The sequence below is a fragment of the Bos indicus x Bos taurus genome, chromosome 18, assembly GCF_003369695.1.
Source record: "Bos indicus x Bos taurus breed Angus x Brahman F1 hybrid chromosome 18, Bos_hybrid_MaternalHap_v2.0, whole genome shotgun sequence".
Lineage (NCBI taxonomy): Eukaryota > Metazoa > Chordata > Mammalia > Artiodactyla > Bovidae > Bos > Bos indicus x Bos taurus.
The window spans coordinates 59,399,995-59,423,906 of NC_040093.1; the positions used below are offsets into that span (position 1 = coordinate 59,399,995).

Below are 23,912 nucleotides of genomic sequence, written 5' to 3' on the forward strand. Positions count from 1 at the left end.
CAGTCACCCTGAATTCCTCTTCCAAAATTAATGCTTAATTCATTCTTCACAATGCAGGCTTGATCCTTTCCGGCTTTACATCGCGTTCCTTAGGGGAGAAGGTGGAAGCAAAATTTGAGTGGAGAACTTCTGCTTTCTTGCTGTCATCTGCTCGAATTGCATCATCTGTTCCCAATCCCTTCCTTTTCCTTCTGGCTCCAAACATAGCTCAAAAAGCCCTTTTTTCTCGTCCTTAGTAAGTTTTTGCAAGCCTCAGCTCTTTCTAGGGTTTTGTCTCCTCACACTCTTCTCAGGAAAGCAGTGCCGGTTCGCATTTGTTTTAGGGTGGGACGGTGCGTCATTGAACGACATGTCTGCAAAACAACTAAATTAGAAATAGAACCCTGTTTCCAAGTTCAAGGTGGGATCTATTGCATCAAGGGAAAAAAAAAAAAGGTGAATGCAGTCTAGAAAAAAAATCTTCATAAGCAAATGTTAAAAAAATGTTCAAAAAAAGACACCTAAAGTGTCTGAGAAATTCATATTTTTATACACCCACTGCTAGTTTAGGTGTCAAGTATGTCCACCAGCCCTGACTTACAGGGTTTCCCAGGTGGTACAGTGGTAAAGAATCCGCCTGTCAATGCAGGAGATGCAGGAGACACAGGTTCGATCCCTGGGTCGGAAAGACCCCTTGAGGAAGAAATGGCAACCCACTCCAATATTCTTGCCTGGAGAATTCCATGGACTGGGGAGCCTGGTAGGCTGCAGCCCATGAGGTTGCAAAGAGTGCACACGCGCACATGTGCGCGAGCACACACACACACACACACACCTCCTGACTTACAGACGCCCAGGAAGGGTTTGACTTGTTCTAAAGACTGTATGCCAAACTTAGTCCTAACTGGAACTTTAAACAATTCCAGCTGCCACAATGCATGGGGCCAGCGAGTATGTTTGCTGTGGTAGCTGGAGGAGGTTGATGTTTGCCATAATTCATGGGAGACATGGAATTTTCCAATCAAATTGTCATTGGATGTTAATGATATCTGCGCCTGCTGTCTTCAGACAGGGCTGGAAGGAAGCCTTACAGGATGTCAAGATAAGTTGGCGTTTAACAAGAGCAGCAAGAGTGATCTCATTAAAATGTAAATTCAGATCAGATCATTACCTTCCTTAAAACCATCCAGGACCTTCCACCACCTGTAGGGGAAAGCCCAGCTCCTTACCACAGCCCATGGCCCTGTGAGAACCAGCCCCGGCTGCTTCTCCAAGCCCCTTTCTGGCCACTGCTGCCTGTTCTTTTCTTTCCAGCCAAAGGGCCCTCCTCTCTGTCCCCTGAACAGGCAAGCTCCCCCCACCTCGTGTCTCTGCATTAGCAGTCTCTCCTCCTGGGAAGGTCGTCTTCCCCATTCTCATGGGGCTGCCATTCTTACTGCTCTGAAGACCCTAAGGACTAAAATATCCCCTCCCTCTCTAGAGCAGGTCCTCTCTGAGCACACTGATAAAAACAGTCCTGCCTTCTGCCACTCTCGAATCCCTTGTCCTGGTTATGTGTCTTCAGAACTCTAAGCAAGACCCTTAAATATGTATTTTCCATTGTTCAGTTCAATCGCTCAGTCGTGTCCGACTCTGTAACCCCATGGACTGCAGCATGCCAGGCTTCCCTGTCCATCACCAACTCCTGGAGTTTACCCAAACTCATGTCCATCAAGTCGATGATGCCATTCAACCATCTCATCCTCTGTCATTCCCTTCTCTTTCTGCCTTCAATCTTTCCCAGCATCAGGGTCTTTTCAAATGAGTCCATTCTTTGCATCAGTGGCCGAAGTATTAGAGTTTCAGCTTCAGCATCAGTCCTTCCAATGAATATTCAAGACTGATTTCCTTTAGGTTTCCATTTTCCATTGGGAAAGTACAATTTTCCGTTGTACTTGCTTATTATACACCTCTCCCGTGAGAACAGAAGCCTAGCAGAGGCAGGTTGTCCGTGTGACACGCTGCTGTTGTGTCCGGAGCACCTGGAATTGTGCCTGCGGTAGGTGTGCGGTAAGGATGATCAGGCCCAGAGACGAGCGAGCGTGAATGGCCAGAGGAGGCGGGCTGTTAGTGGGCCCAGAGTAGACAGTCTGCTTTGCGCTGGTGCGTGCGTGTGCGCATTTGTATCTGAATTTACAGGTGTATGTGGCCACGCTTCACTTGTACATGTGCACTCTTTCAGCTTGCCGGGGTATAGCTGACAAATAGAAATGGAATGTATCTAAAGCACACCGCCTGATGCTTTGATAGACACGTGCGGTGATTTGATATAGCTTAAGCATTGTGAAGGCCTGGGAAGGATTGAGAACAAGAGGAGCAGGGGGCGATAGAGGATGAGACGGCTGGATGGCATTGTCCACTCACTGGACATGAGTTTGAGCAAACTCCGGGAGACAGTGAAGGACAGGGAAGCCTGGTGTGCAGTCCTCGGAGTCACAGAGAGTGGGATATGACTGAGCGACCACCAGCAGTGCTTTGAGAGGTGGTCCCCACAGTCACGCTGGTTAACACCCCCATCACCTCACAGTCACCTTTCTCACGCGCGTGGCCAGACGATCATGAACCCTCCTCTTAGTGATGATACATCCAGTATGCATCTCTGTAATCATTCTGCCACCCAATAGGTCTCCAGAGAATAAAGTTCTGGATCAGAAGAGCTATAGGCAAGAGTTTAGTATATCATAAAGATAGCATTTGAAATTAAGAGAAAAAAGACATTATTTAGTACATAACATTAGGACAAGCAGTTATACATTTTTGCTTAGTTTCCTGCTTAGCTTTTGAAGAGAAAAAGAAACACTTAAGATATTTTAAATCTTGTTGGAAAAATCTTTCAAATCTTAATGCCCAATGCTGGAAAAAAAGAGCTAGATTGATAAGGTTAGATAGATTGATAGATTTAGATAGATAGAATTGATAGATTACCCAACATTGTAAAATTTATGCTGTGAAAAAAACATACAAAGTTTAAAATATTAATGATAAACTGAGAAAATAGTAGCAATACTTTTGATAAAGTGTTAATGTCTATCATATATGAAAACCTATTATTAAGCAATAATGAAAGGATAAAAATCCATATCCAAATGGACAAAAAGTGTAAGGAGTTTTTTGGAGGCTTATTTGGCAAAAAATATAAACATTAAAATGCACATACCTTTAGCCCTGGCGCACGTTTCCTTGATTGTAAAGATATAACCTGTCTGGTGCTCACTGCTTCGTGCTGGTGTATAAGGATGTTCTTTGCAATATTCTTTAAAAGAATAAAAATAAGAATTTATTCAAATGAAGAGTAGTGGAAAAGTTGGACTTATCTTTCCAATTATTAAACTATAGTTATTAAAATAGAGTAGGAAGCTTAAGATAGAGAAACAGCATGGTATTGATGGAGGAGGAGACAACTAGATGCAAGATAATCCAGAAATGACGTTGGCAAAGTTCCTTCTGCTTTTTCCATAATATCGCATGGAAAAATCCCAAATGAACTCTTTGGCCAACCCCATATTTGATACTTACTGAAACGGTCCCTGAGAATCGTGCTGATAATGTTCTGTTGACGCTGGTGTCTCTAACCGGTAGGACAATGCCTGGCCGTAATGGGTAGGAAGAGGGCCTGGAAGGATTCCAGCTAAAATGGTACTGTGAGATCCTGCCTTTTTGTGTGTTTTTCTCCTTCTTGCCATATATATATGCTCCCATGGTTCAGAGAATAAACTTTTACATCAGAAAAAGTGTATCTGAGCCTAGACTATGCCTCTAATTGGCTGGTCTTAGTCTCCTATTCTGAACCTTACTGGGTAACAGAGAAAATTCAGATTATGCATATAAGGCACTTACAAATGCATAATTAAGATAACACACATAAAGCACTTATAAAACTCAATAAATGTGAGCAGCTGTTTAAAACACTCCACAACTCATTCTCTTCCCTGTAATGCTGGAAAGAAAAAAAAAAGAATGAACATACATATTTGAGTAAAAATAACAAACAAGAACAATCTTTCCTACATTTTCCTTTGGCTTATTTATCATCTCTGCAAATTCTTCAGACAGTGAGACTTCCCTGGGGAAAAAACATTTTTCAATGACTCTAACCCAAGACAGTTCCCAGGTGAGAAGAGGATGAAACTCTCCCCTTTGACCTTAGTCTAATGCCAAGGGTCACACGTTATCCTACGTGGTAATTTTTAACCAAGACACAGAGAATAACATAATGGCAATCTAAGCACATAAGCATCATTTTGTCATTAATACCACCTTTTATTATTAAGAAGGCAATTCGTACCTAATGTGGAATTTTCGGAAACCACAGAAAAGCGTCAAGAATTTCACCTCCTTGAGGTGCCCATGAGGGATATTTTGGTTAATGTGGTCGAGTCAAATCAGCATCTATTTTGTAAGCTTGTTTTCCACGTCACTGTAAGCTGTAGATATTTTCCGATGTCGATGAATTATCTAAAACATACAAAAACGCTCTCCATGGTGAAATAACGGGACACTCTGGTGACTCTAAGGGCAAAGCCGTTTCTGTCATTGGCAAAGCAGTCCCCTGTCGGCGACAGTGAGTGACTGGAGAATTCCCTTGCCCTTATTCCCCCCAGAGAAGCCCAGAGAGACTGGAAGAGGAAGCACCGTTTCCTGCTCTGTCTAAACTTACAGCTAATGGTGAGGTTTGGGGGACAGAAGAGATGAGCTATGAGCCCGTCTCCTGCCTTTTACCCCCGTGGTCACCCATAAAGGGCGCATAAACACATACACAGTTCTAGGTACCAGACTCCGCATGATGTTCTTGGCATGACGGGATAACAAGCAGTTCTTTTCTTCATACTTACACTTTTTTTCTCTAATGAGCAGTCAGTGCATAAATAAGAATAATTGTGGATTTCTTTGTTTTATTGAAGTGTAGTTGATTTACAATGTTGTGTTAATTACTGCTGTACAGCAAAGGGATTCATATACATATATATATATATATATATATATATATATATATATATTTCTTCTTTTTAAAATATTCTTTTCCAGTATGGTGTCTCATAGAACCTAGAATAGAGTTCTCTGTGCTAGGCACTAGGGCCCTGTTGTTTATCTTATTGTGGTTTCTTTAAAACAAGAATATAGTCCAGTCAACACTTCAGAATAACAAAAATATAGCCTCCCTGGTACACCGGAGCCACCCTCTGTTACCATATGGTGGGAGGTTGCTGTAATTCTTGTCGTGACTTCCAGTTGGGTTGGCATGTCAGGCCCTGATGAAAGATACCATGAGCTTCTTGCGGGGGAGTGCCTTGGTAATTCTGGGGCGCCTGTCCCATCACTACATATTAAGCTGAATCCTCATTTGAGGAGGACAGGATGTCGAGCATCCGCTAACTGACTCTGTAACGCGTCTGCCATCCTGAAGTCCCGTCGTCCGCATCTTCACCTTCTGGGGGAGGTACGTACAAATGTATACGTACACATATATAATTTATCGGGCGGCCGGCTCATCCAGTATATTGGTTTTCATAACTCCACCATTGTCAGCATATTTCAGATTGGATTTGCTGCTGACTTGGTTGAATGAAAAAATACTGACATGTTTCAATATTGCACTTGACATTTTTAGTATTATTATTAGTGGTTTCATTCCATGTCGTATCACTATCCAAATGGTACTGTGCTAAAAAAAAAAAAAAAGCCAAATGCTATTCGATTCTGAAGAGGTGTCTGGCTTTGACGCGCTGTCCTTTATTCCGCGGAGTTTCTGCCCAAGGAAAGAGGTGCCCAGCCGCGGTACGGATTGCTCGTGACACGTGTTGCACAGAAGATTCCTCCAGAGTTAATTTGAAATTTGTTTCAGGAAGAGATCTTTTCTTGAAGAGAATGACCCTTGTCAGCCTCATCCTAATGAACAAAGTGTCGCCATGATTCTAAGCAGAAAAATCCTGTCCTCTCCTTCTGCCCAACAGCCATGACCATCATACCCATCAGTCCTCGGAAAGTCCTTGCAAGCTTACCTTTGACCCCAGTTTCCTATAAGCCCCCACAGAATCACCAAGGCAGTCACAGAAGCTCCAAGTTTAGATATACATATTCTGCAAACAAGGCTTTGCAGGAAGAAATAAACAAAATATATTTATTCTTCCATGCTACAGGGGACTAACCCTTGTTTGCATATAAATAGTTATTCCATATTCAAAGTTTAATTTTTAGCAAAATGTCCCAGAAAGAAGAGAAGACTCCAGGAATAGGCCACCTCGTGGAGAAGTAGAATTTGAATTCTTTCCTCATGAAAAGCTGTTTCTGGGGAGGTGGCTATCAGGGTGTGATGAACTGGGTGTGTCTATATGTGTTCAGTCGCTTCAGTTGTGTCCGACTCGTTGCAACCCCATGGACTGTAGCCCACCAGGCTCCTCTGTTCATGGGATTCTCCAGTCAAGAATACTGGAGTGGGTTGCCATTCCCTTCTCCAGGGGATCTTCCTGACCCGGGGATTGAACCCACATCTCCTGCATTGGCAGGCGGGTTCTTTACCGCTGAGCCACTGGGGAAGACCAATGAACTGAGTAAACACATGTAAAGGTCGCATTGGAGGTCTTTGCACAGCAAAGGCACCTCTGTCATCTGTTACTCAGCTTAAGGTTGTAAAGAACAGCTTTCTCAAGCTGAGTTGACTTAGGAGCTAATCATCTTCTCCCAAGCCTTGAGCACAGTTTAAAAAGGAAAGTTCTGGGATAATCAGTGTTTATTTATTAATCCACTGGGGTCCTCCAGGGAGGGTTTCTTGAATGTAAGGGGATTCTTCTGCAATGTATAGACCCCTCAGGCCCTAATTCCTGGGACCTGTTGAGAAGGAGACATGTTTATCTCTTGCTGGGTTGCTGTCAAAACAGAACGGGTATATTTCTATCAATAAAACAGAGCTCTGACAATTTGTCCCTGGAGATAAATGGCCTTTTCCATAGAGGCTTTAAATGGGGGCCATAATGGGAGTGAATGGAACGGGGTTGAATAATTAGATTGTTCTCCATAAATCCTGCAGTGAAGTCATTCACACAGGGTGATTTTCAGGGCTGTATGTTAGCACACAGTCGTATGTGGTGTGGACACAGCTGTGTCCTGTGAAGAATGATAGGTAAGTAAATCGCGGATGATTGAGACACAGAAAATTTAACTCCATGTTTTCCCTGTAGAATTCATCTCCTTTGCCAAAGGAACACCCATATTAATTTGTTTTTGTTGCTACAAGTCTGGTATTTACATGGCTAACAGGCGCCATCTTCAACTACTTGCTGTGAATTCAATTTTTAAATGTAAATATCTCAGATGCATCTTGTTTATGACAGGTGGGAATAAGAAACACCCCATTAAGGGGGGAAAAACACGTGTTTCTGGTCTATTTGAATGATGTCGTCCTGAGATGTGTTGGTTGGGGTGCAGGAGGGGTTAAAGATACCTCATGCCTCCATCTGTGCTTTTGGTGACCTTCTCCCCCAAGATGGGGAGGATGTTTGTGAACACGTAGACCAGTCGGCTGGATTTGGGGTTCCCTCGGGGCAAGGCCAGGTTTTAGTTCCTTTTTTATCCAGAGCACCCCACAGTTCAGGGGACGTAATAAAGCAGAGCATTTGCTGCAACCTGGATGAAGCTGGCACACACTGTGCTAAGTGAAAATAGTCAGATGTGTGTGCGTGCTCAGTCACTTAGGTGTGTCCCGATTCTGTGCAACCCCACGGATTGTAGCCCGCCAGGCTCCTCTGTCCATGGGATTTCCTAGGCAGGAATACTGCGACCATTCCTTTCTCCAGGGGATCTTCCCAACCCAGGGATCGAACCCGCATCTCCCGCATTTGCTGGTGGATTCTATACCACTGAGTCATCAGAGACGCTCAATAACCCCGGGGCTTTTTACCTTAAGAAAGGCTCTGGGCTAAGAACCGTGGCTTCATGTAAACTGAGTCGAAGTGCTGGGTCTACAGCAAGATGGTCCTGTCGCCCTCCCCTGGACTGTCATGAAAACTCAGCCCGGCTAACGTGATGAGGTGGGCATGACTGACAGCGGGGGGAGGACTCTCAATGTCTGCCTGCCCCCCAGGAAGGACCCTGTAGTTAAGCGCTGATGTATGACTGACTGCCCATGGCTCCCCCCGCCCCACCGGGCTCTGCTGTGTGGAGTGGAATAGGCTGGCTTTTGAACACAGAAGTCCACCCAGTGGGATTAACTGCGTTTTGTTTGAAAAGACATCACAGGTGCATCGGTCGTGGTGCCCAGCATAACGTGGGGTGGGGGCAGACCTGTGCTGTGACTGTTGACTCCTGGCTGGGCCCCCGGGATGTTTCCTTTTAAGCCGGGCCTTCCGCTCCCCATGGGAGGCTCTGCATTGGTGAAAACCAGGGTTTGCCTTGCCTTGCTTGTCACCAGACAGGATGCTGCCACCATGGACACCCTCTCTATCGACCAGGGAAGGGCTTGGTTTCAGAATCTGCCCGCATCCTGGTGAATTCTTAGCATATTGAGGAGTCTTCCCCTGATGCTTTTTAGCTGCTCGTGTCTGTGTTGCATTTGTGGCATCTGGTTGCAGCACCCCTCTCTGCACCTGACCCCAGGGAGATTGAGGAAGAGGGGCAGACCGAGATTGTAAGGTTGTGCAGGGTAGGTAGGCATGGAGTGAATGATCAGGCCACCCAGGATAGCTGTTGTCTTGCTCTCTGTACATCCCCTGCTTTTGTCGCTGGCTCTGGGTTCTTCCTTTGGTCTTGAAGTTAGGCAAGTACAGGCCTTGTAGGCCTGTAGACTGTAGCCCAATGGTTTTGCTCTGAAATTAGCTTGGAGTACACCATGCTTCAAATAGACACCAACCTCTCCTTGGCTGACAAATGACTGTCTTACCTTGCAAATTATATAATCTTTGAGAACCTCAATGTTTTCATCTATAAAATGGGCATAAATACTAGAAATTAAATCTTAGTTCTTAGGAAATTTAAATGAGACAGTTTATAAAAGACTTCTCAGTTTAGTGGTTGGTATGTTGTATAATCTCAATACATTTGGATTCTCCTTACATCAATTTTTATGATTAATGTTGTGATGTTTACTGTTGATGGTAATCAGAGAAATTAACCTGTCATAGGCAATGTGTTTTCTGTGTGTTTAATCCATATATGTCTTTGCTTAAGAAGTCTAGTCTTTAAGAAGGGAATATCTCTTTTATTCTTGGGGCTTGCCAAAGCAAGTCTCCAAAAAATATGGGTTAAATAAGAGGACAATAGTGGTTATCTTCCTATTGGTACCGCTCAATGCACCCCCAAGGTAGCTACCTATCTCACTTGTGAGTGACTTGTCCAGAAATCTTTCCTGCAAGAAGAAGGATGGGGTAAAGGATACAGCAGATCAGTTATTTCCCTCTCTCCCAGTCTCCTGATAAACTAGCCTCTCCCAGTTTCTTTTCCAGCTGTTGTGTTTTCTCTTACATAGAATACTTAGGTGATGTGCCAATAAGTAGTGTATGAATACTTAATGAAGGCGGGATGAATTATAAATGGCATGGAATTTATCTACATTGCTTCCTTGCTGACGGCAGAATGGTGCTTGATCTTCTATCAAGACACAGGAGTCAGTAGGTGAGAAAGAATCCTGGTTGATAAACTTAAAAATTGTTACCGGTTGCCATCTTAAGTTACATGGAACCGAATACTATGCGGCAGAGAGGAAAAGGCCTGACCAGGAAACGTGGTGAATATGATGCTGGCAGCAGGGAGATCGAGGTGGTCCCTAAGGACACCGTTATTGCTAGAACAGAGAACTCAAAATAAGAGACAGACGAAGGCTTGGGCGGGAGTTGTAGTTACCACTTTACTCGTGGAGATTGAGCACCAGGGAGACAGGGGTCTGAAAGGGTCTGGTACTTGGATTTCAGGAGGAGGCTCTTGAATGGTGCTCTCTAGAGAAAAGATTTCTGTGTCCCTCCTCCGTCCCAAAGCCATTTGTCAGCAGCTAGCTCCATAAACACAGGGAACTCTCATAAAGAAAAATAATACATAACCCGTACCTCTCAAAGACTTGATGCACTTTACTTTTTTTTTTTTTTGCTCGCATAACAGACTCCTCTCCCGGGGGCTCTCCTCCGAGTATTGGTCCGGGGCCCAGGCTCTTTCCGTCCTGTGGCTCTGCCGTCTTTCTCATGTGGTTCCCACCTGCACTAAGGAGGTTACCTCTGTGTCAGCCAACCAGAGGGGGCGCCAGCAGGGAGGGCTTCGCGGCCCAGGTCTGGAAGTGGAGAATTTTGGCTCTGCTCATATCCGTGTGTCCAGAACTCAGCTGTATGACTGTGCTCTCCCCAGAGGAAGCCGAGAAACATAGTCTAAATGCCCAGGTCAAAGCAGCAGCAGCTATGATGAGCAGCTAGCCCTGTTTGCCACATTTCTTGAATCCAAACACATATATTCTTAGAAAATAATAGGGTAAATATTGTTGCAAAAATGTCATCTTATAACGTTTTTGAAAACTCTTGTTGTGTGTTTTTTTTAAGGGGGGGGGGCGTGTTTTTTTGTCTGTTTTAAAAGAAATCCTTCTTAGACTATTGTGTTTGCATGCAGGCAGTGGAAACTCCAGTTATCAATTGTTTTATTTTGTGGGAGGTTATGTAGTACTAGTTCTTCAGTTTTATTCATATTCCATATAGAATTGTCTTTGAATTGCATATCTAATTAAGCCACAAGTAGAACGTGTGCACCGTTATTGAAAACGTAGACAATATAGCAGTGGATAAGAGAGAAACACAGGGTCACTCATTGTTTTACCTGTGATAAATAGCTTATTTTCTTTCCGTCTAGTCCCTTTCCTCCACGTAAATTTTTCTACTGTCTCAGGGGTCAGCGAACTTTTTCCGCAAAGGTCCAGCTAGAAAATATTTCAGGCTTTTCAGGCCAGGTGTGTCTTCTGCAGCCTTTCCCTCTGCCATGGCTGAACAAAAGCAGCCGTAGCCCTCATGCAAACACATAAGTGGCTGTGTTCCAGTAAAACCTTATTCACAAACATAGGAGTGGGACTTGGTTTGACCTGAAGGCCAGTGTACCAAGCCCTGCAGCGTATGATGGAGTAACATCTCCAAAGCACTGATTGGCCTGTGCACATGTACTGCTTAGTAAATATTAACCTTTTCTACTTAGCTTGAAATGAATGCCGTTGTATGGCTTCCAAACACTGAAAATTCCGTGGATTCAGTGGATTTAGAGAAAAAGCAAAAGTCTAGAAGCAAAGACCTTAACTAATGAAAGAAGTTTGTAAGCATAGAGAGCTTGGGGAAAGGGGACATTTTTACTTATGTCTTTATTTCCTCCCCTGTTGTTTGAATATATTTTTTTTCAATGAGCATATTTTCCTCTTATAAGAATCATAAAAAAAAAGTTCCTTTAAATGTATGTGTTTCCAACTTTTTGCTGACTCAGAAAAGAATGGTACATTTTAATGGCAAACATGTGACTCATTTGCATTTTTCAATAGCCAGCTGCAGTTATGTTTCAGAAGTGGAGCCTGAACCACAAAATACCATTGAAAGAGCTTAGAGCCTGGAAGGCTTCGAGGAAGGCAAGGTCTCCACTTCCTCTTTTGACATTTTAGCTGACAGGGACAACTGATAAAGGGGAAGAGGAGTGGTCTTTGAGGGTTTCCTCTGATCCCTTCTCAGGTCCTGGAGCGATCACATCAACTTCGTGTGGACAGGCAGGGTCCCTGTGCTGGTACACAGCAGGCACTTATCAATGCTTTTCTACACGGATCACTTAACCCTCATTCTCAGTGCGTAGCACAGTCACTGGTGTGTAGTACACACTCGTTAAGTACCTGCTGGCTTTAATTGGGTGGACGCTGCAAACTGGAGGCCGTGGATAACAGTGTGTTTACAGGCCGGGTTACCTTATTCATGTCTGAATTCTGGGGCTGCTACCTTCCCTACTAGAATTACAATAAAGAGACACTTTGCACAAGACTTCAGGACTGGCTGTGGTAGGTGCGATTACCTTGCATCAGGCAAAGTGATTAACCTAAATGAACCCGAGACAACATCCCGTGAACATTATCATGACGAGAAGATCCCAGTGTCTGCTGTGTGCTCTGGTGATAAACACTTTTTCATCAAGCTTCCGTCTCATGCATTATGTGCCACTTGCTGCTCTTCCAAAATAGAGAAATGTAAAAACTTGAAATGTATCTGCATTTTTTTTTTCTTCTCCGATTTCAGTTTTTATCAGCTCCCGGTTTCTCTCTTAATTTCTCCATGGACCACAGTCCTGATTACCTTCCATCTACCCAGATGTCAGTCAGATATCACACTTTCTTTGTTAAAATAGGAATCTAACAGCCACACAAAATGATAGCCTCACAGAAAGCACATTTTAACACAACAGCTTTGGTTGGACTTTAGGACAGTTGTCGACATCATTAGCTAATATCTTCTTTAGGGATTCAGCATGTTCTCCGCTAGATTATTATCAGACCAAGATAGAAAAACAAGCAAAAAAAAAAAGCCTTGTTATTATTTGAATCAGTTTACAGCAACTCATGAATTAGAAGCTCACACCCGAAGGAGTATTTTCAGCTTAATGGAAACAATTCATCAAACACTTTGAATCCTTTACCAGAGTCTCTGTTGATAGATGGACGTTTCTTTAATGCAGGTTCACGTTATAGCAGCCCGTTTCACACATGTTAGTATCTGTTAAAAAGTAAAGCCGATGAAGGATACTTTCTGTCTAATAAGGGGGCAGGGCAAATGACCTCAAAATCACAGTTTTATAAATTGTGCTAAACTGAAGCTGATGGCAGTGAAGGTGGGTGTTTGTTTTGAAACACTTTCCTGGTCGCTCCGGGTTAAACCCAGTGAGGTGACACGTTGATTTTCAGGGAGAGCAGATATTAATGGAAAGTAACACTCTTAGCATTGACTGCTTAATAATAAAGAAATAGTGTGGAAGAGCGTGTTCCTCCCTCTTCCCCCCAAACACACACACACACAAGGTTTTCAGAGTTAAGAGAAGAGCAGTTGTCTGAGATATGGTTACGAATCCTGAGCTTTTCTGAAAAGAGCCAGCAGCCCACCTTAAGAAAGTCAACACTTCATGAAAAGCTGAAAACCACAAACCTGCATGACCGCCACTGGAATTCTTCAGCAGAAGTTGGCAAAAAGGGGTTATATAATCTTGGACCTCTGAAGAGTGATTTGGGGTCAGTTCTAGCTTGTTAATGCCAGCAAGGAGCTCAGAGGTCAGCTGGCCCAACCACCTCTGTTTTACAGATGGAGAAACTGAATGCCAGAAAGAGAGTAACTTCTCAGAGGCCCCCGAGTGGACGAGTCAGGGTCTAGGCCCCCTCTGACTGCATCTGTCGTGGGCTGGGTTCCTCCTGGCTGTAGCATCCTGCTTGCAGGCAGCCATTGCTGAATAAACCATTGTTGCACGCACATGTGAAGACGTGCTATTTCAGCTCCTCTAGAATGAGTTGAAGGGAGGATGCAGAACTCAGAAGGTTGGATAGAATGACTTGGCAGGACAGGGCAGCATTTTTGAGGGGACGGCGGTCTGGCTGGGAAAATGACAAGGAGCCATGGCATCTTAGCCAGGGCTTCCCGGGGATCACGTCTCGGGGAGGTGGAGTGCTCCCGGATGTGCTGCAGATTCACACTGGGATTCAGGCTGCCATGGCCGCTGCCCAGTCACGGCTCGCAGCAGCTGTAGGTTGGGGAGACAGACGTGGGTTCCAGACTGCACTCTGTCCCTGGCCAGCTCCGTGTCGCGCTCTCTTCTGTGACTCTAGGCAAGTTACACATCCTCCCAAAGCTTCCCCGTACCTCTCGCTCAAATATGAAGTAGTCCCAACCTCAGAGCATCGCTTTGAGGGCTATGTGATCAATCGGGGGACTCAGAGAATGCCGATTTCAGGGAATTCACTTCATTTTAAAGAGAGATGGCTTGTTGGCTTGGTTGAAAATTCTTGTCCTGAAAGAACTATTCCTACTTTTTTTTTTTTTAATGAACAGAAAAGCTGAAAGTTTTATGATACATTATTTAGATCAACTTGTTTGATGCTCTAGAATTTTCCAATCAGATTCTGCCTAAAGTTGGGCTGGATTTGAGAAGCCCTATGGAGATTACAGAAGGTTCTGGATGTCCAAGCAGCTAACTCGGCCCCACTGCCCATGAGAACCCCCAGTCCTCTTTGCAAACCCGAGTGTCATTCAGTAGGAGCTAAATCCTTGCCATGGAAGCCTCTCGTCTCCCCGGCATCTATCTCCTCTGCCTGCTTCTTTAAGGCTGGTGCCAAGAGCTCCTCTCTTAGCTCTGCCTCTCCCCACGTCCACCTCTAGATAGGGAAGGTCACGAGAAGATCACCAGCTGTCATTTATATTTCTCCTGTCTTCTTGAGGCTGTATTTTTTTCCCTCAAAATAAAAGCTGACCTACTCCTTAAAAACCCGGCCTAGTCTTACCCACAGTCTCCCCAGAGACAGCCGTGGCTGTCACTGTGTGTGTTTTCATCACTTGTTTCTGAGTATGTGGGTGAGCACCCTGTGGACATCGCTTTGAATACACTCAGTTTGTAAAAGTGAGCTTTTCCCCCGCGTTGCTGTAAACTCTTCCTAAACCCATCTCCATTTCTTGAAGGTAGTATTCCAGCCGCCCGGAGGGTGCCTTCAGCCCCTTGAATCTGTAGGAGGGCATTAACTATGACAGAGCATTTCCAAACCTCTCTGTCTTTCGCCATCACAACACTGTATGTTAAGTATGGGGTGAATATGTAATTTGTCACCCAAACAGGGTCACTTCCAGAGGTGAAAGGGTGCTGTTAATAACCATGCCCAGCAACAGGCATGCCCTGGGCCATCCTGGGCAAACTGAGGCATGGCCACCCCAGCTAGGCCGGACTGGAGCCATTTCAGGTTACTAATGAAGAAACGCAGAGGGCGGTGGCGGTTCAGAGACACAGCTAGTGGGTGGCAGCGCTGATCTCAGAACTCAGGACTTTAGGCTCCTAATCTCGACTTTTATAAACTGTACCGTATCTGCACAGCATTGTAAATATCCTATAGGACACACCCCTTGTGTTTATCAAACAGATAAAGTAATCTTCCCTCTCCCCCATCCCTTCTTCTTTCTTTGCTTTCTCCCTTTCTTCTTCCTTTCTCCCGCCTTCCTTTTTTCTTTCTTTTCTCTCCTTTTTTCTATTTCTCTTGGACCTCCAAGCCAGGTTCCTGATATTTCGTGAGAGAGCATTGTCTGAAGAGAGGCGTGCTATCAGGGATTAAATGCCCCTTGACTAAAAGTCAGTACCTGATGTATTGTTTTTATTAAGGATGATCTGCTCGAGAGAATGGTCTAGAATGCTTGCATTGCTGTCTTACAAGGCTAATCTGAAATAATATCCCTAATATAAAATATACCACAGTCAAAACATTTAAGGAGCAATTATAATAATAAAAAGAGACTAAGGGAATTGGACTATTTCAAAACCACTTCCTGGATCAGACGGGGGTAAGGGAGAATGACGGGAACTGGTCCTTTACTGCCCATCAGCTCACAGAGCTCGTTCAGTACCTCTTTCCCTGTCTTCGCTGACTCAGTGGAAGGATGTTTGGCTTCGGGGTCTGCTGGTGGCCCTCGCAGTGGCAGAGTCCGGGAGGGCGCCTGTGCTCGTTGGGTCAGAGCCCGGGCTCTGCACCGAGCCTTCCAAGGGTTTCGTATCCCAGCTCGGCCTCCTGCTAGCTCTGTGTCTTTGGACGCGTTGGATGTGGGTTTGAGCCCTGTGTTGGGAAAATCCCCTAAAGTAGGAAATGGCAACCCACTCCAGTGTTCTTGCCTGGAGAAGTCCATGGACAGAGGAGACTAGCTGGCTATAGTCCATGGAGTTGCAAAGAGTGGGACACAGCTGAGCATGCACACGCATGCGTGTGCACACACACACACGCACACACACGCACACGCCTTTGGTCTCCTCCTCTGTAAAAAGAGTTGGTGTGAAAAGTCAGTGGAAAAGCAAATGTAATTTTTTTTTTTGGTAGTGAGCACATGTAAGATCAACTCTCTCAACAACTTTCACATATATAATGCAGTATTGTGAACTATTGTATGAGGTGATAGAGGTATTAGCTAATGCCATATCTATGTACATCTAGTCAACGCACTGTACACCTCAACTTACACAATTTTATGTCAATTATATGCCTATTATATGTCAATAAAGCTGGAGAAAAAAAAAGAAGGAAAAACACAAATAATGCTTCCCACAGGAACTATACATGAAAACCAAATCCATATGTCATTTGGGCATGTTGCTTTTATCACCATTATTCATTTTTGCCAGAAACTGAACCACCCTCCCACATAACGGACATTGGCTGTGCTGTTTCTGTCTGTGGGTTTTCTTCCAAAGATTCCCCCAAATGTCAGTGCTCTTGGCCCCGGGCGGTGCAAGTAGCAGGTGTGATTCACCAATGAAATCAATCTGGGATTTCCAATGGACTCTGGAACGAGTGGCTCTGATAAGCAGAGATTACGTGAGCCGGGCAGTAACCTGCCAAAGTCCTTCAGAGCAGTGTCCCAGGCCTGCTCCAAGAAGCAGCTCCCCGGCTCCAGTGTCCGGCGACCCAGTTCCTGTGGCAGAAGGTCCAGTGATCCACCCAGCACGTTGGTATCCTCCCGCTGTCGGCCCGAACCTTCCCACAAAGACCTTCTGACCTTGGGTAAGGAGGACACACGGGCTCCTCCTGTGCGTCAGACACTTTGCCCTCACACCGGCTCGTGTATTCAGTAATTCTCAGAACAGCCCTTGAAGACGAACTCAGTGATCCCGCCTCTCCCCTGTCTTCATTACAAGGAGACTGAGGCTCAGCGCGAGAACTTGCCCAAGTCCAGCTTCCAAGTCCAAAGCCATCCTTCAAAACTTAAGCAGCTTCACAGTAAAACCCATGTTATTTTTCCTTCATATTTTAATTTTCATTATCAAAGTAATATATGTACATCGTAAAATATGTTGAAAGCAAGTGAAGTTATAAAGAAGGTAAAAATTACTCAGACTCCCAGTCTTAATCAGTATTTTCATTTTGCTGTAAATCTTTCCTGTTTTTTTCCTCCCCCTCTATGGCTGTGTGTGTGTGTGTGTGTGTCTCTGTGTGTGTGTAGTGATAGTAAAGAGGAATTTACTGCAATACAAAATTTTATTTTGCTCTTCTCATATGATCTTCTATTTTGATATTTTTCTCCTATCATTGACCATTATTAAGTAGTCTTTAAAATTGAGGGATTACATTTCTTCATACACACACATGTGTGTATGTATATGTGTGTGTGTATGTGTGTGTGTATATATATATATATCATAGTTAATTAATCCTCTCTATCTTTGGACATTTTGCTTGCTTCTATTTTTTCCAGTCATAAATAATGCTTAGGTGAACATCTGTCCCCAAAAAACAATCTAACAGCAGCAGGTGACTCTGTTTTGTTGAATGTCTTCCATGTCACATGTATGTACCATGTTACCACACTATTTAATTCAATCCTCATAGTAACTGCATGAGATAGGTGTTATTAGTCCCATTTTACTGATGAAAAAGTAGAGACTGAAAGAGACGAAGTGCATCCTCAAAACGGACAGAAAACTTGAGACAGAGGAGGAGTCAGACGCAAGACTTGCTGAAGGTCAAGTGTATATCCCTGGCCACACTGCCTTCCATCAAGCTGTTCGTTCCTGATACGGGCTTAGAACAGGCCTGTCTCCCAGGTTTTGATATCAATGACTAAACTGACCTCTGTGGAACATCCCCCTCCCCTAGCAGAGTGCAAAGTGGCTGCTTTCTCAGCCACTTCACTGCCCGCTAAGAAGCCCAGGCTCACGCCACCCCTTCCAGCTGTCACCCCAATTCAAAACATCCCCAGGACCGCAGGACTGGGATATGGCCTGGCTAGTCAAGGGGGTTAACCGAGTGGCTGGTTGTGGGGAGGACTCTCTTAAGTCTTCTCCCCAAAGAAGTCGGCCATCTGCGAAGTTGGAGCACAGTCTCAGTTGAAGGCCCTTCCCCAGCAGGAAGCAAAGCGACTCCCTGGTGTCTCCGGACACCAAGGAGAGAGGCGCAGAGCATCCGTTTTACTCCGTGGCCTGACTGCCATGGACCACACTTGTCTTCCACTCGGGGAGTGAGCCCCGCAAAATGGCCCTGCCCTCAACACCTCCCTCCCATGTGACCCCTGACCAGTCCCCATCAGACCTCGCCCTTGATCCCTGACGGGCCTTCCCCAAAGACAGGGACTTCTGAGACACTCCCGCGGGCCTCCAGTCCGCACGTGGCTGGGGACCACAGGCCTCCTGCAGGTTGATGTAGGTTAGGTTCCCAGCTGTCTGGCTTCCTGCCCTGGCCACGACCAGATTCCCCCAGACCTCTCAGGCGAGGTTTTCCCTCTGGGGGTCTGCAGCCTCTCCCGTCTCAGCCCCTGCACTCCCCACCCCTCAGTGCATTTCTCACTCCAGTTTGAGTTTCCAAAGCCTGTCTTTAGCCACCTTGGCTATTGGAGCATGGACTTTGTTACATAAAATAGTATTCTCTGGGCTCTGCTCCTTACGGACCTCTTTTGAAAACTTGCTTCAATTTTTTTTTTTTTTTTTGGTCGCTTCCCAAATGATTTCAAGCATTATGTAATCGCTAATAACTTGGTCCTCCCCTTTCTTTTGCAAACTCCTTCAACTCCAGTTGCTAGTTTCCTCACAACACTGTTAATCAGCTATACTCCAGTATAAAATAAAAATTATAAAAAAATGAGAGCAGGCCAAGCTGCAAGAGGGTAGAAGTGACGGTGTCGTGGGCACAGCATCAGATCTGCCGTGGTTAGCATGTGAGGAAGGGAGCAGCGGCTTCTTCCGAAGCTCCCATGTCTCAGCTGCTAACATGAGATGTGCGCGTGCCTCACACTGGGGCAGGCTCGTTCCGGCGGGGCGTCTCCTGCGTGGTCAGCGGGGGGCAGCTTGAAGGTAATCTGCCCAGCCCTGACTCCCAAGCCACTCACGTTTCAGCTCTGGGCACAGCCCTCTGCTCCCAGGCCGCTCCCACCTGGGCAGGAAGGGCCCCCTTGGCTGGCATCCCCCCCATTATTCTTAGAAACACACTACCTGTTGCTCCCTTCCTCCATCCAGGTGGTGCCCTACAAGGCTAGGGAAAGGGGAACTTGAACGGTGTCCAAAGGGAAGGGATGCTGTCACTGGGGAAGTGGAAAGTAGAACCAAGCTGAAGAAATCTGGTTTTGACTGTGCTTGTCTGTTCCCTAGACTCTCAACAAGGGACCCTGGTGAAGTGCCTGGTCTCCAAAGCTGGGAAGAAACCAACAGAGAGAAATACAACAAACAAAACCTGAAGTGCTCGGGCGTGGGGTTTTGTTCGGTTTTACTGCTCGTAGTGAGGATTTCAGCCTCGTTTCCCTGGGCCCTGTCTCTCGGTTCCCGTTCCCAGGCTGGGGTCCACTCGGGCACTGGCCTTGTTTGCTTTGCCCTCTCTTGTCTGCTCTCTCTGACATGCCATGGTTGTGCATCCTGGACCAACTGGAGGTAGGCAGGACGGATTTTTTGTTCTGTTTCTTTAGCAGGATACTACTCCCTGAAACTCCGTTTTCTTACCCAGACTGAAGAGAGTAATAAGTAACACCCACCCCACTGGGCAGCAGGGTCAGTTAAGTGGGTATGTGCTAAGCTCCAGCTCAGTGCCCGGGGTGTGGTGGTGTTTCATCTATTTTTCTTCGTGGTAAACGAATGAATGGATGGATGGATGAAGGCCGCTGGGCCAGGCAGCCGGTGAAGCGCTCTGGACGTGGATGTGGGAAGCACAGACGCTCCCTGCTCTGTCGTTTGGAGTGGGGAGGCCCAACAGCATCTCTGACACAGGGCAGGGTTTTTTCAGGCCTGTTGTTGCTGTTCAGTCGCTCAGTCGTGTCTGACTCTTTGCGACCCCATGGACTGCAGCACGCCAGGCCTCCCTGTCCTTCACCAACTCCTGGAGCTTACTCAAACTCATGTCCATTGGAGGCCTGAGGTCACACCTTATCCTGCCTCTTTTATTGAGAGTTTATCTATGAATCTTGAGATGCCTTAGTCCCTCAACTATTCAATGGGGACAAACATGGCACCGGCTGTGTGCGATGGGCCCAAGACTGAAGAGTGTGTGTGCATTGCGTGCAGATAGCACGCGCTCAGTTAATATACGCTGCTGGGATCAGCATGGGTTTCCGAGGTAGTTTTAGTAGGAAAGGATCCGCCTGCCAATGCAGGAGATGCAGGACACCCAGGTTCGATCCCTGGGCCGGGAAGTGCCCCTGGAGTAGGAAATGGCACCGTGCTGCAGTACTCTTGCCTGGAAAATTCCATGGGCAGAGAACCCCGAGGGCTATAGTCCATGGGGCCTCAGAGATGGACACAGGGCTGAGTGACTAAGCACGGATCAGTATGGCTAGGCTTTTCTCAGCATGTCTTATTTTCCCCTAGCATCCTAATGCCTCCCGGGAGGTGGGCACGCACTACCCAGGCTACAGCGAGGGGTGCTGCAGAGAGAAGGCTGGTCGACGTTCAGATTCCTCCACACCTCCTTGCTGTGCAGCCTTAGGGGCCTGATTTGCCCTCTCTGATCTCTTTCCCGTTGGCTCTTCTGTAAACTGGGAGGCACAGTCCCGGTCTGCAGCGTCCTCAGGGAGATGGCATGAGGACCGTCACAGGCAGCCCCGACGCAGAGCCTGCGTTCGGCAGATGCACTTCGCAAGGCCAGATCCTTACATAACTTCTCACAGCCTCCCCCAGGGCGGTCACCTCCCTGGCAGGGCCGCCGGGTGCTGCCTCTTACCCACCTGCCCCAGTTAATGTCTCAGGCGTCCTGAGTTTCTAATTGTGGCGAAGCCGGAGAGCCATCTAATCCGCCTGTGTATTAACTGCTCTGCTTCCAAGCAGGGGCCTCTGGACCCCAGGCTGGCCCTGGAAGAGTACATCACAACAGCCCGATTGATTCCTCCTGCCTGGTGTAGCCACCCTCTGAGCTGGGGGGCAGCGGTGAACTCATGTAATTAGAAATGCCCGAGGGAACCCCCCACAAAGGGCTGGGATGCTTGGCATGTGGGAACCGCTCGGCCCCCCACCCCAGGCCTCCTCTGTTCACTACAGCCCGCTCAGACCCGGCAGCGTCTGTGAGACCAGGCCTCCAGGGGATGGCATTCCGGCCCCAGAAACGCCCAGCAGAAGCCCCGGCTTCCCGGTACCCCGGGCCCCCTCCTGTCTCCGTACACAGGCCTCCCCGGAGCGCCCAGGCCAGCAGCACCCCTGGGGCAGGACCCCCTGCCTGCTGCACATCCTCGTCCAGAGGAACCAGGAAGCGAGGCCCCCCACCCTCCCTGCTCCCAGGCCCCCTGCCCAGCCACAGCAGAAGTTTCTATTATAGGAGGGGAAGGGAAGTCCTGGGATTGAGCAATGCCCGAGCCAGCCTTGGATTTCTCTGGTCAGATGCTGTGGGTGGGCGGAGGGGCCGGAGTGGGACGGGATCTGGGCTCTGGCTCTTGGGGAGAGAGATGGGGGTTTAGGTGGCTGTGGCGGAGGGGGTGCAGGGCACACCTGGGCACACCCTCCATCATGTTCATCCACCTTTCTGTAAAGTGTGATCCAAAGGCATAATGTGCCTGTGTGCCCAGTTGCTTCAGTTGTATCTGATTCTTTTCGACTCTGTGGGTGGTAGCCTGCCAGGCTCCTCTGTCCATGGGGATTCTCCAGGCAAGAATACTGGAGTGGGTTGCCATGCCCTCCTCCAGAGCCCAGGGATCGAACCCGCATCTCCTGTGGCTCTGGCACTGCACGCGAGTTCTTTACCACTGAGCCCCCAGGGAAGCCCATATCGTCCCCCTTTAAATGGAGTCAGAGACTTTCCTGAAGCATTTTGAATGGGGCTCGCGGCTGAGTCCAGCACCCCCGGGTCCTCCCATGCCTGCGATGTCCATCCTAACATTCTGCTTTGGCAGGAGCGATCCCCACTCTCAGATGGTGTGTGAGTTATGCCCTCTGCTAGCAGGGGCAGAGGCAGGGTTCCGGTGCGCGCCAAGAGGACACGCAGGTCCCCCAGGTTTGCCCTGGTAGCATGTTCTGGTCCTTCCTAGCTGTACATAAAACACGCATGTGTCCACAGAGGTGAGTGTGCACACACACACGCGTACACGAGCACACGCACACACCCACCCACACAGAGTGTGTTCTCCCACCCTTCGTCCTCATCATGCATAGGCTGGGTGGCCAGGACGGACACTGAGGTTATTCACAGTACAGGGACCCAAACGACCATCTCGCGTCTGTTTAAACAAGTTCTGGAAACAGCCCAGCACGTCCCTCTGAAGTGCACAGTTTCTGAACAAATAGTGAGATCTCTCCCTTTCAGATGAGTAGCGGCCCTTGCGGAGAAGAGTCACGTGGGTGGCCACGCGATGCCCGTGCAGCAAGTGCTGCTTCACGTAAAAGCTGCCTCGTGTCGCTTTTTAGCCTGCACCCCGTCACCTCTGTAGCTCCGCCAGTGTGCGGGTGTGCTGGGACTCTCACCGGACACCTGGCCCTGCGTGCCATGGCAGAGTCCTGGGGACACGAAGGTGACAACCCGGCTCGTGTTTCCCAGGGGCCTGATGTCCTCCTGCGGGCAGGTGGCTGGTTAAACCGACGCAGGGACGGTGCGGTGCGTGGCGGGAGCACAGCTGGCAGAGCCTCAGCTGGCACCTCCTGTGGGCACAAGCGCAGCTTGGGGAAACCCAGAAAAGTGAGCTATAATCCAGTCTAGTGAGTCAGGTGGGAAGCAACCCTTTGGTGGAAAGCCTGTTACAAAATAGTGAAAGTAGAGCAGCAGCAGAACGTTTCTGTGTGTGATTAGCACAGCGGGTGCCAGCGGTCACTGTGGTTTAGGAAGTGTTAACACATGTGCCTGACACACAGTAGGTGCTTTGGAAATGTGTCTACAGACCGATGTGAGAAATAAATTAATCTCGTTATATAGTAGGCCTTGCTCTTTTACAAAACAAATCGCAGCTTCGCTCACCTCGATTCTCCAACCGGATGCCCAACATCAGGGGGCTTTGGCTTTGCTTCCTTTCCCCTTCCTGCGGCATCAGTTCCCACAGGGAGGCCCCCCTTCCTTGGGACTCTGAGGCCCACTCTCCTCACCAGCTGGGAAGGACAGACTCCTGTCAGAGTGCCTGCGGAACACACCTTTACTCACCGTCTGATGTTTGAGTCCCAAAGTGCTGAACTCGGTTACACTGAAAAGTAACCCCGGAAGTGCAAAAGACAGATGGACAGCAGCTGGGGTCAGTAATGCTGGGGAGACGGGCTTCTGGTGAAAGTGCTAAAGCCGGTCTACCCCTGACTGGGGGGCTTGAAGGATGAAGGGTGAATCTGGGGAGAAAGGAGAACTGGCCCTAGAGGCCGACTAGGTGGAAAACCTGCTGCTGGCCACTGTGCCACCCTGAGTGTGCTGTGCCCTCCCATCCGGACCTCCGTTTCCCCTCCAGACAATGGGGATGCGGTGTAACACCTGTGTCACAGCGGGAATGAATGCAGGATATGCGTGAGTGTTCAGGAGCCTTGCAGGAGCTCAGGGACTAGGCAGCTTCAACACACTACTCTGTTGATCGCATCCTTTTGCTCACAGAAGGGGCTCATCTTCCTAAGTAGGACGCATTGCCTTTGAATTTGGGGGACATTGAGGCTTTCAGTCCAGTGTTATAATTTAGAGGAAGAAGCTAAAGAAAAGAGTGTGTGTGTGTGTGCGTGTGTGTGTGTGAGTACTTGCCTGTGCTATGTATGTGCATGTGTGTAAGTGGAGACGTGGAAAGACAGGCCTGGCGTGCTTAGACGCACCGTCTGAGAAG

The 23,912-nt window shown here is 47.4% G+C and overlaps 1 protein-coding gene across 1 annotated transcript in view; it reads left to right on the plus strand.

The window, feature by feature from the left end:
- MAF (MAF bZIP transcription factor) overlaps positions 1-23,912 on the plus strand; it is a 352,604-nt gene that overhangs the window by 127,916 nt on the left and 200,776 nt on the right. The gene's annotated exons all lie outside the window — the stretch shown is intronic.